The sequence below is a fragment of the Dasypus novemcinctus genome, chromosome 10 (genome assembly GCF_030445035.2).
Source record: "Dasypus novemcinctus isolate mDasNov1 chromosome 10, mDasNov1.1.hap2, whole genome shotgun sequence".
NCBI lineage: Eukaryota > Metazoa > Chordata > Mammalia > Cingulata > Dasypodidae > Dasypus > Dasypus novemcinctus.
The window spans coordinates 116,978,805-116,998,238 of NC_080682.1; positions in this window are offsets into that span (position 1 = coordinate 116,978,805).

A 19,434-nucleotide genomic window follows, 5' to 3' on the forward strand; every position below is an offset into this window, starting at 1 on the left:
TGATGTGTGATTGTCTGAACCACTGGAGGAGTCTGTAGTTTCCCTGCTTCTGTGTTCTAAGTATAGGAAATAAAAAACCTAATACATTATCCCTATCCCTTTCCTGTAGGAGATAAACACTGCATAGATACTTCTAACAATCTGCCGAGCAATCACTGGTCACCACCTTTCTGGGGTAAAAGAAAATTGACCTACTTGCCTGTAGAATTGTGCCCAGCCCCTCAGGACACCCGGGGCCCCAGCTCCCCTCCAGCCTCCTCCACGGTCATCTCCTTACACTGCCTCCGCTGCTTTTCAGCTTGTTGGCTCTGGGCAGCCCCTCCTGCTTTTGGATTCCTGTGCGCGGCCCAAAGGGCCTCCCCGTACCTCCCAAAGTCCCCTTTGACCATCATGCCCCAGGGAAACTCTCTTCTCAGGCATCTCCCTAGTAGTTTTGCAGAAACAGACTTCAAAATCTGCCATGAGAGATTCTCCTGTCCTCCCCAGTCCCGTGGTGCAATGCTTCCGCCTGAATTGTACCTCTCAGCTCTGCACGCAGACTAGACGTTCCGCAGAGTAAGGACAGCCTCTTATTAATCTGAGTCCCCACAGCCTCTTGCAAAGTGCCTTATACTTAGTAATGCCCCAAAAATGTTTTGTGAATTGGACTAATAAAAATTGCTAATTAAATAATGTTTCTATTAACGATGGGTGATAATAGTGATGGTGAAAGCCATGAGCTTTCCTTCCCAGTAGAGCATTTCCCTCTAAATTGAAAATTTTAATTTATGAAACATTTAAATCTGAAAGAAAAATATAGAAAATCATAGAACTGATATCTAGGAAATGCCTCAGGAATCAAACACACGTGGCTATTTTCTTGTATTTCCTTTATATTTCTTTTTCTATTTTAAAGGAAATAAACATTTCAAACACAGCTAAATCCCTACTCCCTATCTCCAGAAGTAACCCCTCTATTGAGGTTGGTATGTGTTATTTCCATGTTTTTTTTTAAGATTTATTTATTTATTTCTCCCCCCGCCCCCCACAGTTGTCTGTTCTCTGTGTCCATTTGCTGCGTGTTCTTCTTTGTCTGTTTCTGTTGTTGTCAGCGGCACAGTAATCTGTGTTTCTTCTTGTTGCGTCATCCTGTTGTGTCAGCTTTCCGTGTGGGCGGCGCCATTCCTGGGCAGGCTGCACTTTCTCTCGCGCTGGGCGGCTCTCCTTATGGGGCGCACTCCTTGCACGTGGGACTCCCCTACGCGGGGGACACTCCTGCGTGGCAGGGCACTCCTTGCGCGCATCAGCACAGCTCCACACGTGTTAAGGAGGCCCGGGGTTTGAACCTTGGACCTCCCATGTGGTAGGCGGACACCCTAGCCATTGGGCCAAGTCTGCTTCCCCTGTTTGGCTCTTGCATAAATGATCCGGTCTTCCACTCTGGTTACTGGAGAACTCCTTTCTTGGAGTGCCTTGGTCACTGGGTCTGAACATGAGGAGATGGATACACTGTGAAGGGAAGTGGACTGGGCATGATACTAGAGGGGCTGAAGTCTGTGTGTCAGCTGAGGAGGGGCCAGGGGCATGAATGAGTTTGAAAACCCAGAAGAAAGAGTGACTGAGGGAATAAGACACATGGAGTATCTGAACGGCCACTGGCATTTTCCTTTTTCTCTGAGTAGCACAGATTGCTCAAGATTGCATGGCTAGAGAGTGGCAGAACCAAGATTTAAACTCAAGGCAGTGTGTCTCAGAGGCTACACTTAGCCACTACGCCACCCTGCCCCTGGAAGTAGTCCTCACCCTAGCACCAATTTGGTCATCTGCTAATATTCCATTATGCTTGCTTCGACTCCATGGATATCGTTTTGCCAATAACACAGTGCTTTCAAAACTACAGGTGTAGAGTAAGTCTTGAAATCTGATAGGATAAGAATCAAATTGTCAAGTTTTCTGTAAAACCTATCATGATATTGATTGGAATTGCATTGGTTCTATAGGAAATTTGAAGAGAGCTGACATTTTCATAATTATTGAGTTTTCCTATCTGTGAACATGGAATATGTCACTTTTAACTTAGGTCGATTGAATGCATGCCCCCCTCCCCCCGCCTTTTCTTTCTGAGGTACCAGGGATTGAACCCTGGACCTTGTGTGTGGGAAGCTGGCACTCAACCACTGAGCTACATCCGCCCCCCCTGAGTAGGTTTTTTGTTTGTTTTGCTTGTTTATTTTGTTTTTGTTTTTTTAGGTAGTCCCAGGATTGACCCTGGGACCTCATATGTGGGAAGCAGGTGCTCAACCACTTGAGCTACATCTGCTTTCCATGAATGCCTTTTAACATTATAATTTCTCCATCAAGGTCATGTAGATCTTTTGTTATACTTATTTCTAGGTACCTCACATATATTTTTATTGCCGTTATATAACTGATGTCTTTTTAAACCAAACATTTCCCAGCAGTTTGTTCTAATTATTTAGAAATACCATTGATTTCCCTATATTGACTGTGTATCGAGCAACGGTGCTATAATGCGTTTTATTTTTTAAAGATTTATTTTTTATTTATTTCTCCCCCCCACCCCCCATTGTCTGCTCTTTGTGTGTATGTTCTTCTGTGTCCGCTTGGATTCTTGTCAATGGCACCAGGAATCTGTGTCTCTTCTTGTTGCGTCATCTTGCTCCATCAACACTCTGGTGTGCAGTGCCACTCCTGGGCAGGCTGCACTTTTTTTCGCATGGGGCGGCTCTCCTTACAGGCTGCACTCATGGCGCGTGGGGCTCCCCTACGTGGGGGACTCCCCTGCGTGGCACAGCACTCCTTGCGCACATCAGCACTGTGTGTGGGCCAGTTCATCACACAGGTCAGGAGGCCCTGGGTTTGAACCCTGGATCTCCCATGTGGTAGGCAGATGCTCTATCTGTTGGGCCAAATCTGTTTCCCAGTAACGAGTTTTAATAATCTGATTGTAGATTCTCTTAGGATTTCTGTATTCAAACATCATCTGTGACAACCAACAGCTTTGTTTCTTGGTACCTGAATCTCCAGTTCACTCCTGAACTCAGATTTCCTGCCCTCCTCCCCCATTCATCTGTCAGTAGATGGATTACAAAACCAAATTTAACTAAACTAACTGTAGTTTCCTAGCATCTGGAAAGCTCCCTGCAAACCCAGTAGCTGGTTCTCCCTGGTGGGAAGGGCTGCTGCAGTTGTGCTGCGGAGGACAGGACCCTGCCAAGTCCGGCTGCCCTTGGTAGAATCAGCCCCCGTCTCTGCTACCTGTGTCTCCAGCTCTTGCCACCTCTATGGCACGTTGCTCCACAAACACATCCTGCTGTCTCCCTGCCTGGAATGACCCCATCCCATCCTCACCTTTTGAAATCCCATCCATTTTTCTGTGGCTCCTCTTAAAGAAAATTTTCTCCCTGAAGATTTAGTAAAGTCCCTTCCTGCATACCCAAATCCGAAAGCGATCGCTCAAAAAAAGGCATAATGGAAAGGTATGAAAATGGGAGCTGAGTTCAAATCCTGATTCTACCTCATATTGGTTGCATCACCTGGGGGAGTTACGTGGCTCAGTTTCCTTGTCTGTAGGATCAGGACCCCGATGCTTACTTGCAGAGGGTTCTTCTGATGACTGATCTGTGACACTCGGCGAGTGTTCGGTAGGGGCTGTGCCTCTCCTCCCCGGCCTTTGCAGCACCACCACACCTTACCCCCTCCCTCCCTCTGCTTTGCATAATGATCTCCGTGACCTTGTCTGATTCTTGCTCCAGGCTCAGTGGGCTCACTCTGGTCACGTGACTTGGAGCCAGACAAGTCCGGTTTGCGTCATGGCCCTCAGCTACCAGCAGGCAACCTCCCGTCACTCATCTGGAAATGGGAACTTCTGCGAGGTTTAAATTAGATACAGCATCTAAGGACCCTGCTCATTGCCTGGCACGGAGTTTTTGGACTATACACACTTGCTGCCCTGATTGGGAAAAATAAAACTCACATTCAGATTGGTACTTTCTTAGCTGAGCGGTGCTGGACAAGGTGCCACGCCACCCACCCTCTCATCCTCAGTAATGCCGCAACGTTGGTGTGGGATTTGCAGAGTCTCTAATCCCTGGCCTGTCTCCGGCAGCTGTCGAAAGTCAAGACTGTGCAGAGCACCCTCCGGCTCTCTGGGTGGCAAGTTACCTTCCCTCCAAGAAATCCCGTCAGTCCCTCTCTAAACGTGCTTGTGCCACTCAGTGCAGAGCACGTGGCTGAAATTCCTTGCTCTGGGCCTCTCTCCATAACCATGCTTCCAGCTAGCACTGCTAGATCTTTACAGAGAAGGATGGGGAGATTTTTCTTTGGAGCTACAGAGAGGTCTTGCTGAGTGAAGTGGACTGCTTGTTCTCGGGGCATGGAATTATGCTGCTTTGCCTTGCATTGACAACTACCATTTATTGAGCACCTTCCTCAAGCCAAATGAAGAGCACATTTAGAAAGATGGACATTAAGGGAAGCGCATGAAGCTCAGTGGTTGAGCACCTGCCTCTGCATATAAGGTCTCAGGTTCAATCCCTGGTACCTCCTAAAAAAAAAAAAAAAGATGGACATTGTCTCCTGGAGATTGGGGGCCACAGGAAGTATGCCTAAAAGAGAAAAGTATGCCATGCAAGAAAGTGTCAGGAGGGAAGCAGGATGCAGAGAAGTGAATTGTGAAGGGTCTAGACCTCCAGGGCAGCTAAGTCATAAACCAAAATTTGACAGAATAATGAGATTGATATGCCCCCAATTATAGTTGGAGATTTTAACACAGCACCATCAGGGATTAATAGACTTAACAGATATAAAATTATTCCAGGTTGGAAATGTTGAACTGCAGATTTAAAAGCTTTGTCTAGTGAAGAGGCAGAAGCATTTACTGTAACGGGCCAGGGAGTAAATACTTTAGTCTTTGTGAGCCATCTGGTCTGCACTGCAACGACTCCACTCTGCTGCTGCTGCACAAAAGCTGCCGCAGACAGTACGGAAATGAGTGAGCACGATTGTGTTCCAGTTCAACTTTAAAAAAATAGGCCGCCGGTCCGTTTTGATCCTATGGCCATCGTTTCTCGGCCCCTGACCTAATGGATAGAAAGTCCTGCACCCAGCAAATGAAAAGGTTGGCCATATAAGAGGGGCAAAGAGCGCTTCAAATTTCAGACACCTAAGAGCCATTTCTCATTGTCAATGTAATTAAATGTAATTAATGTAAATAAATGTGCATAAATTAGAAATCAACAATAAAAGAGCATAAAACATGTTTTGAAATGTATGCCTGACCAAAACTATCATGCTATTATTTGTAATGGCATTATTTGTAGTAAAAAGAGTTGGGAAAACTGTAGTGCCCATGCACAGAAGAATGGATTTAAAGAAGAAAGCCATGTTATTGTCATATAGTGGACTACTATGCAGCAGGTAAAATGATTGGTATAAATTTAAATGGAACAACAAAATAATGAGAGAGAAAGCAAGTTGCAGAATGATATTATAAAAATATTTGAGGTATATTGATATCATTTATAGATATTGTTTATGGATATAATGGAAGAGGAAGTTAAAAATTGGACTTTCCTTATTGACCCATTTCAACTTCAGCCCCCAAGCTGAAAACACCTATGCATTCTAAAGAGGTTATATGTGTGGCAAGGACCTTCCCCAAGTCTGCGATTTGCCTTAATGTTGTTTTTTTAAATTGGGACGTTCTGAGAAGTATTAATTTAACATTTTTGTTGTTGAAATAACAATATTTTCTTTTTTCAGTGTCTTAAATGAGAAATCCTTTCCTACACTGAGGTCATAAAGGTATTTTCCTATATTTTGTTTTTAAATTTTTAACACCTTTTTTTTTTTTTTAACATTTAGGTCTTATTCAATCTGGAGTTTATTTCTATTTTTATGAGTTTATGGTGCTTTACTTTTATTAAATATAGGTATATCTATTTCCCACAAGATTTCTGATTTTTTTGTAGTCATCTTTTGTTGCTTCATCTCTTTTTTAAAATGTTATTTCATGTTATCTTTTTAAAGTGAAAATCATTTTATTCTTCTCTGATGAATTTATTATAAAGTCTTAAATATGTAATATTTCATCTGGAATCTGTTTTAATTATTGATTTTGCTGGCTGTTTTGGCAGATTTTAAATTTGGATTTAAGGCTTATTTTGAATGAGGATGATTTTGCTTTTGTTTTTTTCTCCCCTTCTGTTTTCCCTTCCCTGTCTAGCAGTTTTTCATTTTCTTCCAACTGGCACCCTATACCTCTAGCACAGAAGCAAGACTTTTGCTGGGATTTTGAAGCCCCTATGCATAATCTGTCTCGGAATATCACAGATGTAGCCTTAGTTGTTCAGTTCCTGGATTTGGGATGGTCTATGTCCTTCCTCCTTTCTAAACTCACTATTTCCTACAAAACCTTAGTTCCAGGTCACTGAATTGGCACTAGGGTTTTTTTTTTTCAATATAAAGATTATTTATTTATTTATCCCCCCCATCCCCTTTGTTGTTTGCACTTGCTGTGTCTGTTCATCTAGTTTTCTTTTTTTTTTAGGAGGCACTGGAAACTGAAGCTGGGACCTCCCATGTGGGAGGGAGGAGCCTTATCACTTGAATCACCTCTGCTTCCCGCTTTGCTGTGTCTTTCATTATGTTTTCCTCCTTTTGTTTGTCGCATCATCTTGTTGCGTCAGCTTGCTGTCTTGCTCATCTTCTTTAGGAGGCACCAGGAACTGAACCTGGGATCTCCCATGTGGTACGCGGGAGCTCAGTTGCTTGAGCCACATCTGCTTCCCTGGCGCTAGGGTTTAAAATTTTTTTAAAAATTTATTCTTCTTTCATAAGCAGGGGTGATGCCCCTGGCTTTGAGGAGTGAGCCTAGCTCTGGTTTCTTACATGGAACATTTTTAGTTCTAATTCTCCCCAGGAGCCAGACTCCTAGCTACTGTTATCTGCTTCACAGCCTGGAGCCTCAAGGGCGGTGGCATTGGCCTCACACACGTTCTGCCAATTCTCACTGTGGTTACTGAGATGTATGCATAGATTTCAATCTAGTCCTTTTTTATTTCATCTTATCTACCATTGCTATTTGGGGCATCAACGCATGAATTTCATGAGCCCATGGAGCCAATCTTGTTTGTTTCATTCTTTGACTATTCTCCCTCGTTCCCACAAACATTCTTTCTCTTCTCTTTCTGGAGTCTTGCTTATAGATATGAGAAATTATTTTATCTTCTTAACTTCTCTTGCCTTCTTTTTATCCCTTTGTCTCTTGCACCATGCTGTCTTGCTCACTGTTGTGTTCCCAGGGCATAGCATCATGCTTAGCACATGGTAGGAACCCACCTCTTCAGCTATACCACATATTTGGTGAATGAAGTAATGAGCAATTAACTGAGAACTTACTGTAACTGAGGTGCTGAGCTGGGCTTTGAGAATTCAGAGGAGAGTCGGCCACTGCCTCCATCCTTGTTAAATTTACAGTCTGCTGGGAGAGGTGTCATGTACACAAGTGTCTTCGAGAGTGAAGGGAGCTATGGCAGAAATTGGAGAGGTATAAAGGAGGAGGGCTTGTTTCCTCTTGAAGTGGGTGGGCACATCAGAAAAGACTTCCTGGAGGAGGTGGCGCTTGGGCTGAGTCCTGACGGGTAAGCAGGTATTCACCAGGTAGATAAAGCAAACTGAGCCTCGGGTTGACTTCAGGTCCTTTTACATTTTCTTGTCATATTTATCACATACTTATTGTGATAAATATGAACCAATGAAAATGTGTAACACTTATTTGGATTCCTGATTCAAGGGATAAGAAAGTAAATAATATTTATGAGGGTTTGGCATTCACATAGGTAACAATTTATGGAAAGTCTCTCTTACCATATACCGCACGAGGCTAGGGCTATAACTCGGCTTCACTGCTGTTCCCCCAGTACCTGGCTTTGATTAGCTATGTAATACCTCTCTTTGAACGAACGAATGAACGATAACCTTTTTAGGCAGAAGAAGAAGTGAGTGGAAGCAAAGAGGTGTGAAAAAATCTTGGCAGGTTTGGGGAATGGCAAACTGATCGCCACGACTGCCGTAACTGCAGCAGGGGAGGGTCGAGGCAACCGCCCCTGCTTTGTCAGTCGCCACGCAATCCAGAGGGCCCTTCACCCCCCCGGGAACCAGCCCTCTCCTGGGGGGTTCCAGACAGAGCGAATCAATGCCTAAACCGGCTATAGAGCAAATCAGGCAGAGTGGGCTTGCCCGGAATTTTAAAAGCGAATTAAGTGTCCGTGTTTCTGAGGAGGTTTGGTCACCAAATACTATTTTGAACACCTGATGGTCTGTGAGGCTGATTGCTAATATTCATTTGTTAATGAATGTTAATGTTAGTTAACGTTACAGCTGCATCGAATTATCTACTGTGTCCCAGGGTTTAGGTCCGGCACATGACAGCACTAGCACTAGGGAGCAGGAAGTGGTCCTGCCCGAAAGGGCCCACTCTCCAGCAGAGGGGACTACAAGCGAAAACAGAAATTGCTTGCCCCAAAATATTATACAATACAGCCAAGCTTCTAGTTCCAACTACCAAGGTTCAGGAAAGCCAGAGGATGCAAGAGCATGTTAATGTATACCTCAGGGATTCCACTGGCAAAATCTAGGCTATAGAGAGGTTATGCAATGAATAACCCAGTTTCTTCAAACAATTTCAAGGGAAAAAAAATTAGATGGAGATGGAATCTGTAGATGAAATGATATTTACAAGTCATACCAACCATATCAACCAATGAGAATGTGTAAACCTTATTTGGATTCCTGATTCAAAGTGTAAGAAAGTAAAGTGAGTAAGATTTATGAGGGAAATTTGCATGCTGGCAGGATATTTGATGACTGAGAAATTATGGCTAATTTTAAAGACGTGATTAGAATTCTCTTTGGATATTGTATAAGGATATTTATACATGCATAAGGATATTTATACATGAAAGAATATGAAATAGAACGATATTTGGATTTGCTTAAAAATAACATAGGGTCGGGGGAAAGGAGAGGGTGAAAATGAAACACGACTGGCAACGAATTGGTGCTTGTTGAGTCTGGGTAATGGGTACGTAGGAATTGGTTACACTACCGTGTTTATATTTTTAGGTGTTTGAACTTGTTATAAAGAGTTAGAAAAGTCAGAGTCCACCCTGTGACAGTGATAAGATGGGGGTATTATGGGAGCACACAGAGTGGGCACGTGGCTCAGACCAGAGGGGCCTGAAGGCTCCTTGGGAGACGGTGTCCAAGCCTTGCACACCCAGTTCTCAAGGGCTGCAGATTCCTTCCCCGCGGGCTCAGGAGACGGCTCTCCTCTCCGGGGACCCGCAACATCCCGCAGCGCTCCAGGGGCCGCACGCAGCCCCAGCACCTCGGTCCTGTCCCTGGCTCACTTTCCTCTTAAGGTTTCCCTTTACCCAAGATTATAGATCAGGCCAAAGTGTGTTCCGCTCCCTCGGCTTGGAGGCACAACACCTGGAACGTGTGTCTCTCTGTTGGAAATGTCCACACCAACCTCTTTTTATTTAATGGGACCATCAACAAGCCCTCACCAGGTTAGCTCTTTTAAGGCTACAGAACAAACTCAGAGATGGTCCTCAAAGATCATCTGGTCTCTCTCTTTTTAAGGATGGGAAATCTGAAACCTGGAGTCTGGTAGCAATTTACCTTCCCTGGACTGAGACTTTGTCAGAATGCCAATTTTTTTTCCATCTGTTGCATTTCACTCTATACCTAAGATTCCCTTGAGATGCTCTGTGACAGACAGCAAAGAACTTCCTGATTTCATAATATGCCTTTGCATGTTAAAGCCTCGGAGAACAGCTGCCATTCTATTTAACAGAAACTTTCTTCAACTTCTTTGATTAACACCCTCACCCCCTTGGCTGAATACCTATTGTTCCTGAGAATTTGTGCTCTGTACCTTGCTAATTTCCCATTTCTCCATTTATCTCAAAGTCCACGGCTGGAGTTTGGGCTCTGTGTTAGCCAAAGGGTTGCTGATGCAAATACCAGGAATCTGTTGGCTTTTATAAAGGTTATTTATTTGGAGTAGCTTACCAGGCCCTGAAGAGTCCAACCAAGGTACCACAAGAGGTACTTTCTTACCCAAAGTCATTTGCCACATGTTGAGCGAGACGGTGGGTGACGTTGGCAAGGGTTCAGGCTTCCTCTTTCTCTTAAGGCTCCATGGTCCCAACTTCTTCCAATCTCAGCTGTAGGCTGGGACAAGTCTGGTCTCTCTCCTGGGGACTCGTTTCTCTCTGGGCTCAGCTGCTCTGGTGTCTCCACGAGGTCAGTCGTAGACTCTCAGGCTCTCTTCCTTCCCGGGGCCTCTGCTGTGTCTATGGAGCCATCTCTATTCCTCTGTGTTCTTCTCCTGTGTGTTGACTTCCTGGGGTTCCAGCATCAAAACGCAAACTCTTTCTGCCGTGTTGTTTTCTCTGTGAGTCCTCACCCACCAAGGGGGCGAAGACTCAACGCCCTACTGACGTGGCTGAATCAAAGCTTTAATTTTAATTTAATCAAGTAAAAGTGAAATGTCTGAATTTAACACACTCAAAGGGGAACATGCCCACAGGAACAGACCAGTTTACAAAAATCATCCAGTATCTATTTTTGGAATTCATTAACAATGCCAAACCGCTACAGGCTCTTTCTTTTCTCTTTGCATTCTATTTAGTAGAATTCTTGTCTGGTTAGGCCCTTCAGATCCAGGAGGGATGAGACAGTGTGTTAGCTGGGAGGCATTTTAAGTCCTGCTCTAAGGGTGGTGGTGAAGATCTGAACTCTGGACCCTGGACCCCAACTGCCTGGGCTGGAATTTCCGCTCCGCCCCGTACCAGCTCAGACACGTCATTTAACCTCTTCACACCTCCATTTTCCTCCTTTGTAAAGGAGACTATGGTACTTCTCTTATAGGATTTTTGTAAGAAATTCATAAGCTAATATTTCTAAAGCCAATCCTGGGTCTAGCCCGGATTACCTGTTGCTCCCCCCTCCACGGGGTTTATCCTCACCTACACCTAAGGAAACAGAGGGGCCCCGTGCCTTTCTCCAGAAAGTTCATCAGGATACTTTGGTTCTTCTTTTCATTGAGAATGGGGTTCAGGGGCAGGAGGGGAGAAAAGAACAGTGAGTCACTTCCAGCTGGAAATAGAGGTTTCAGGGTTTACCAGCAACTCGTCTTTGTAGAGGCGTTTCACAGTTGCAAGCCCAAGCGGAGGTGTTCTCTTGTAGTCTCTGAGCCTCAGTGAGGCAAGGCCCTTCGGCACTGCTGGTCAGGCTCTTGAAGCTGGGTTCCCTGCTCCACTTGAACCTGCCTTTTCCTCTGGGATGTTGGTGGGAAAGATCACAACCAGGGCAAGAGATTGCTGGATGGAAAGAAGTCAGCCTTCAAAGTCAGGCAGACCAGGTCTGTGTTCTAACTTTACCACTGACCAGCCTTGGGCAAGTTGATCTACAGTTATATCCCCAAGCCTTAGCTTTCATATCTGTAACACGGGAAATAATAATACATTTATTACAGGGCTGTTGTGAGATTTAGAGATGAGAAACGCAGAACACCTGGCACGTACAGAAACCATGACTGTGATTACAAACCCCCAACTCTCCGGCTCTGGGTCAGGGTTACAAAACTTCTATCAGCTTCCAGCCCCTTCTGACACCAACTATAAATACGGCGGCGACTCGATCAGTCCAATTCTGGCTCTCTCTCAAGTTCAGGCAGACCCCACAGGGTCAGGGCATCCCCGACAAGATGTTCCTTCAGGCACCGACCACAGTTTCAGCCACGCAGCCCCCTGCACTTCTGACACACTGGCTACAAAATTGAGGAGTTGCCACTACGCCCTCGGGTTCCATAATTCACCGGAGCGACTCACGGAACTCACTGAAAGCTTTATGATTCTAGCGTTATCACAATAAAAGGGGATAGACAAGAGGCCAGAAGAAGAGAGGCAAAGAGCGGGGTCTGGGAGGACCTCAGATGCTAGCTTCCGTGTCCTCACCACGTCAGAAAGCGTCATCCTCCCAGCAGAGATGCGTCTTGTCAATCATGGGAACTCCCTGGACTTCGCGTGTCCTGAGTCTGCACAGGGTTCAATTAGGTCGGCACGGCAGGTGGAATCAGGGCCCCCTGGGTAAGCTCCATCCGCAGGCCCCCTGCCCTCCCCGAGGCGGGGCATGCGGAGCCAATAAGATGCCCTCAAAGGCCCAACCCTGAGGTCACCTGGTTGGCCTCTTTGGTGTGGCCACCCCCGTCCCCCCAAACCGCAGGTGCACCAAGTTTTTCGTTATGTTACACTCTGCTTGAGCTTCAGGGTCAAGTGCCTCACGTAGTTCCAAGCATCAGGGCTTGTACAGGTCTTGCCGAAAGATGCCCGTGCAGTTATTTAGATAAGTTCCCGTCCTGTTTGAGCTCGCTTGTTTGATTTTGCCATCACCGGCCTCTCTCCTGTGACAGGCGAGGAAGGAATTTGATGTTTGGCACCTGGGTTCCTTTACCCAAAGGAGTGCCTTTGTTATTTGCCGTTTCCCCATCTGCTCCTCCCTGCTGCGGAAGCTCTTCAGTGTAGATGTTTTTCAACTGGAACGACAGCACACGGCCTGGGTAAATGGAACTGGTGCATTCTTAAGGAGCTATAATGAGCGACACAGAACGCAAGCACGTTGCTTCTTAGAGAAACGTTGTGCAACACGTACTCTAGTATCCCCCCACCCCCCCCCCCCTTTGGGAAAGAAAGCAGATGTGGATTATGGTAATTAAAAAGTTGAATCATTTGAAAAAAAATAAAAGCCAGGAGAATGGTCACACTGCCTGGTTTTACGTTCTGTCCTGAACATTTGAAACGCCCTTCATCAGTTACAAACGTTTATAAAGAAATTTGCTCATCAGCAGAGCCTCAGGTACAGCAGAGCCCCCCAGTTAGAGTTCATTCTAGAGCCTTCCCAGGCCCTCTGGGAGAGAGGCAGCAGGGACGCGGGGCCCTTCACACTGCCTGGGAGGGAGCAGGTACAGGCCCCTGCTGCGGTCCTCACGTGGGCTGTGACGCCCCCAGACACCCAGGTGCCCCAAATGGGAGGCAACTTAAAGGGGCACACTTGAGAGCTTAGTGAGCAAAAGAGGCACAAATGAACAGAAGCCAGTGCAGAGTGGTGACCCATCTAGACTCCATGCTGCTGAGATGCAGCAGAAGGGGCTGGGAAGGTTTCCTGGAGAAGAGGACATACGGGTGGGTGAGGGAGGAGGAACAAAAATAAATATTGATTTAACATTCATTATGTGCCAGACACTGTACTAAGGATTGGAACTAGTGCCCTCATGCTAAATAGTAATCGTAATGACGAATGTTTTTTGAGGGTCTATCTTGGCCGGATACTCTTCTAAGTGACTTACCTGAATTCCAGGATCCACAGGATGGAGGAATAGAGAATGGATTAGAGTGGACTTACTCATATTCTATTCATGAACTATTGTGATTAGTAATCGAAGAAAATGTGGCGTTGATTTGGAGAACGTGGCCATGGTAGCTACTGAGGATGGGGAGCGGGAAGAAGAGATGAGATGTGGGGGTGTTTTTGGGACTTGGAGTTGTCCTGGGTGGTGCTGCAGGGACAGTTACCGGACATTGTATGTCCTCCCATGGCCCACTGGGTGGACTGTGGGAGAGTGAGGGCTATGGTGTGGACCATTGACCATGAGGTGCAGCGGTGCTCAGAGATGTATTCACCAAATGCAATGATGTCTGTTGATGATGGAGGAGGTTGTTGTTATGGGGGGAGGAGTGGTGTGAGGGGGGTGGGAGGTATATGGGGACCTCATATTTTTTTAACGTAACATTAAAAAAATAAAGACAAAAAAAAAGAATTAAAAAACAAAACAAAGCAAAACAAAACAAAACAAAAAATGCTAGGAGGCAGCTATTATTACCAGGCTCGATTTTCAGGTGAGAAAACTGAGAGACACAAGGCAAAGACACTTGCTCAGGCAGGGGACAGCTGGACTCTGACCCCGTGCGTTTGGCTGCAGCATCTGTGTGCTTGGCCAGTAGGCACACTGCTTCCTGGGTGCTAGGAAGGGGCTGCGGGGCGTAAACCACATCCACGTGCATTTCCCCATCTGATCCTCACAGCGGCTATTGCCACCACAGCATGAAGGAAGCATCCCCGACGTGGGGACAGAAGGGGGTTTGCCTGCAGGTTAGTGACCCAGAGCCCCGCTGGGAGCCCTCCACAGCATCCAGGCTCAGAACCTCCTTTGAGCTGTGCTTTTAACATTTCTTACATAATCACAGAACACGGATTACAGCCGAGAGCACGCGTTTCCTTTTCTATGCTTTCTGTAGCCCTCCGCTGTAAGGGCCGCCTGTATCTAGAGACAGCACCAGGGCACTTTGTGATCACGTCATTTGGGGGAGCAAAGTGCTTTTTCGTTTTCTTCATTTTAACAATTTAATACTCGTGAATTGTGCTGTGAGGAGAACCCAGTAGCAGAGTTTCCAGTGGCATCAAGAACCATCGTGGGCTACCTGACCAGGAGGCACCCTGGAAGTGCCACGGACAGCGCATGGTTTTACCTTGCAGTTATCCACATGTCTTCGGGCAGGTTGCCCTCCCTTGAAAACATTAACTAAACCAGAGCACTCATTTCTTTTTTCTTTTCAGGAGTTTGGTGATTATCCTCAAATCTTACCAGTGGGAAGGATCTAGATTTGTTGACTTCTAGGGCTGGAGGAAGTGAGAGGCCATTTGGACCAATTCTCTTGTTTTACAAGGAAAGGAAAAATGGGGAAACTGAGGAACTGGAGGAGGCATGACTGCTCATCCAGTAAGCATCCTCTCCTGGCTCTCTTGCTACTACCTATGCATTTCTCAGCTCACTTCCTCCAACTCTTTTCTAAAATAGATAACAAGACAGGTCTCAGAAATGCATGTGACTTGCCAAGGCCAACCAGTGGGCAGCACAACTGGACAGAAGCCAGGCCTTCCAGCTCCCAACTTCTGTTAACTTCTATTAGGTCGGGCTTTTTCAGCTTTCCCCTGCTATTACATTGTTAAGAGAAAGCACATGGTCCTCACAGAGCCATATGATACCCATGCAAGAAAGAGGGTGGGGGAGAGAAAGAGAGAGGATTTATTTTCTTAATAGCCCTCCAGGAGAGTTGAAACCCTGTGGGGTATAAGAATCAGCTGGTGCTGGAGAAGGGAAGAGAAACATCTGAATCATAGAGAAGGGAAATGCTGGCATTCCAAGAGGGATGCCTGGAGGGTGTCTTAGTTTGGGTTTCTCCAAAAGCTGACCCGAGACTAAGGCTTGATTACAGATAGTTCATTTGGGAGGTGGTCCCAGGAAGCACAAGTGAGTGAGAGGGGAAGTGACAGGGAGGGGGGAAATCCACATGTTCTGGGTTTAGTAATGTCCCCCTAAAATTCACGTCCACCTGGAATCTGTGAATGTGACCTTATTAGGAAATGGGGTCTTTGCAGATGTCATCGAGTCAGGATGAAGGCATGCTGGATTAGGATGGGCAGAGATCCAACATGACCTGGGTCTGACAAGGGATATTTAGACAAAAAGACAGCACACAGGGAAGAAGGCCATGGGGAGATGGAAGCTAGGCAAGTCCAAGGATTGCTGGTAACCACAGGAAGGAAGGAAGAGGCAAGGATGGCTCCTTCCCTGGAGTCTTTGGAGAGAGCATGGCTTTGCTGACATTGATTTTGGACTTTTAGTCTCCAGAACTGTGAGAGAATCTTGTAACTGTCTGTTGTTGTATGCCACCCAATATATGGTACTTTGTCATGGTAACCTTAGGAATCTAATACAGCCATTGAAAGACCTTCAGTGAGGAGGTTTCACTGGGCAACCGTGGGTCAGTCCCAAAGTGATGTACCTCAGAGTTGGACCATCTGGAGTCAGGGAAGCTGAAGTATTTGTCCACTGATACCAACCCCTCATTGAGGATTGTCCTTGTCTGGTTCTTCTGGGCTTCCCTGCTTGGGTTGAGCAAGCTTCGTGGCCCTGGAGACAGTCACAGGTGCTTCAGGTGGAGAACTGCAGTTTGCGGGAAACTATCTATTGTAGATGCCAAGGGACTTAGAATAGGGTCAAGCAGATGTGGGCAGGGGCCTATATTGTAAAGCTTAAAACTTCAAGTGTTGCCCCCAAATAGCAGGGTAAACATTCTTTGCAAGCATTCATAGATTCTTCTTTAAGATAGACCATATGTTGTGTCACAAAACAAGTCTCAATAAATTTAAAAAGATTGAAATTATACAGAACACTTCCTCTGTTCATAACAGAATGAAGCTGAAAATCAATAAAGGATGGAAAAAGGGAAAATTCATAAATATATGGAGATTAAATAACACACTCTTAGTGAGTCAAAGAAGAAATTGCAAGAGAATTCAGCAAATATCTTGAGATGAATGAAAATGAGTACACAACATATCAAAATCTTTGGGACACTGCAAAGGCAGTGCTGAGAGGGAAATTTATAGCCCTCAATGCTTACACTAAAAAAGAAGAAAAAGCTAAAGTTGAAGATCTAACTGCATCTAACTGGATGAACGAGTAAAAGAACTGCAAATTAATTGCAAACCAAACCTCAAGAAAGAAATAGTAAAGAGAAGAGCAGAAATCAATGAAATCAAGAACAAAAAACCAATAGAATAAAAAAAAGCAAAAGTAGGTTCTTTGAGATGATCAACAAAATCAACAAACCCTTAGGTAGAATGACAAAGAAAATAAGAGGACACAAATAAATAAAATCAAATATGAGAGGGGGGACATTGCCATGGACATTTCAGAAATAAAAGAGATCATAAAAGGATACTATGAACAGCTGTATGCCAAAAAACTAGACAATGTAGATGAGGTGGACAAATTTCTAGAAACACATGAACCACCTACACTGACAGAAGAAATAGAAGACCTCAACAAACCCATCACAAGTGAAGAGATTGAAACAGTCATCAAAAACCTCCCCAAACCCCTATCTTATATCTTATTAAAAAATTAACTCAAAATGGATCAAGGGCTTAAATATAAAAGTGACAACCATAACTAGAAGAAAATGTAGGAATATTTGACAATCACATAGCTGATAAGGGTTTAATATCTATGATATATAAAGAGACCACACAACTCAACAAACAAAAGACAAACTACCCATTTAAAAACTAGGCAAAAGACTTGAAAAGACAATTGTCCAAAGATGAAATACAAATGGCAAAGAAACACATGAAAAAATGTTCAACATCCCCAGCAATTTGGGAAATGCAAATCAAAACTACATTGAGATATAATTTCATTCCTATTTAACTAGCTGCTATTAAAAAGTCAGAAAACTGTAAACATTGAGAGGATATGGAGAGATAGGAATGCTTATTCATTGTTGGTGGGAATGTAGAATGGTACAGCCACTGTGAAGAACTGTTTAGCAGTTCCTAAGGAGGTTGAATATAGACTTACTATGTGATCTGGCAATACCATTTCTAGGTATATACCCAGAAGAACTGAGAGCTGTGACACAAACAGACATCTGCACACACATGTTCATAGCAGTGTTATTCATGATAAACAAAGTTGGAAACAACCCAGATAGCCATCAACTGATGAATGGATAAACTGTGGTGTATACACATGATGGAATACACAGTTGTAAAAAGAAATGAGGTTGTGAAGCATATGACAACATGGATGAACCTGGAAGATATTATGTTGCATGAAGCAAGCCAGTCACTAAATGACAAATACTGTATGATTGTGCTAATAAGAACTAAATATATTTTGTAAACTCATAGAATTAATATTTACAAGATAGGTCACCAGAAAATAGAAGGAGGGTACAGAATATAGTTAATCTGTGCAGACTTGGTATAAAATTTGTTTGTAATCTTTGGAAATGAATAGAAATGGTGAAAGCACATCATGGTGTTTGTAACTAGCAGAGCTACTATGTGGCTATGACAATGGTTGAAAGGGGAAGACCAAGGCCATATATATTCCTAGAAGGAAAGCTAAAAACTGTAACAGGGGGCTGTATAAGAGAGCAAAACCTCATGTGTAACATGGGTATGGGTGATATTGCATATATAAGACTGTTTTTACAAAATACAAATACAAATATACTAGAGAAAAGAAAAAGAATAGCAGTTATGTATAGCAGGGAAAGCATAGAGAGATTGAGAGGTGATGAGTTTTGTTTGTTTGGTTTTTGTTTATTATTATTGTTATCAGAATAATGAAAGTGCTCTAAGAATGACTGAAGTGATAAATGCACAACTATGTGATTTACTGAATACTACTGTACACTCTGGATAAATTGTATGCTTGATTAGTTTGTATCAATAGAATTGATTTGTTAAAAAAAAAACAAACCTTCCAAAGATGAAAAGCTTCATAGGTGAATTCTACCAATCTTTCAAAGACAATCTAATATCAATCTTAATCAAGCTCTTTCAAAAGACTGAATAGGAAAAACCCTACCAAAGTCTTCTATGAAGCCAACATCACCTTATTACCAAAACCAGATAAAGATACGATGAAAAAAGAAAATTACAGACCAATATTTCTAATGAATATAGTTGCAGAAATTCTCAAGAAACTAATTGCAAACCAAATCCAAAAAACAATGAAAAGAATTATACACCATGATGAAGTGGGTTTTATTCCAGGTATGCAAGGGTGGCTCAACAAGAAAATCAATTAGTGCAATAAAGCTCATTGATAAATTGGAGAAGAAAAATCACATGATTCTCTCAATTGATACTAAAAAGGCATTTGACAAAATACAGCACCCTTTCTTGATATAAACACTCCAAAAGATAGGAATAGAAGGAAACTTTCTCAATATGGTAAAGTGCCCATATGAAAACCTATAGCTAGCATTGCACTCAATGGTGAAAGACTGCAAATTTTCCCGCTGAGATCAGGAACAAGACACCACTGTTATTCAATATTGTGCTAGAAGTTCTAGGTAGAGCAATTAGGCTAGATAAAGAAGTAAAAGGTACCCAAATAGGAAAGGAGGAAATAAGACTTTCCCTATTCACTGATACGGTCCTATATCGAGAAAATCCTGAAAAATCCACAAAAAAGCCACTTGAACTAATAGTCAGATTCTGCAAAGTGGCAAAATACAACATTAATATGCAATAGCATTTCTATACACTACAATCTGTACAGATTGATATGCAATCTGAGGAGGGAATCAGAAAAAAATTCCATTTATAATAGTGATGAAAAAAAATCAAATATTTAAGAATAAGCTTAACCAAGGACGTAAAGGACATGTATTCAGAAAACTACAACGTATTGGTAAAAGAAACTGAAGAAGACTTAAGTAAACGGAAGAACATTCCATGTTCATGGTTTGGAAGACTAGATGTTGTTAAGATGCCAATTCTAGG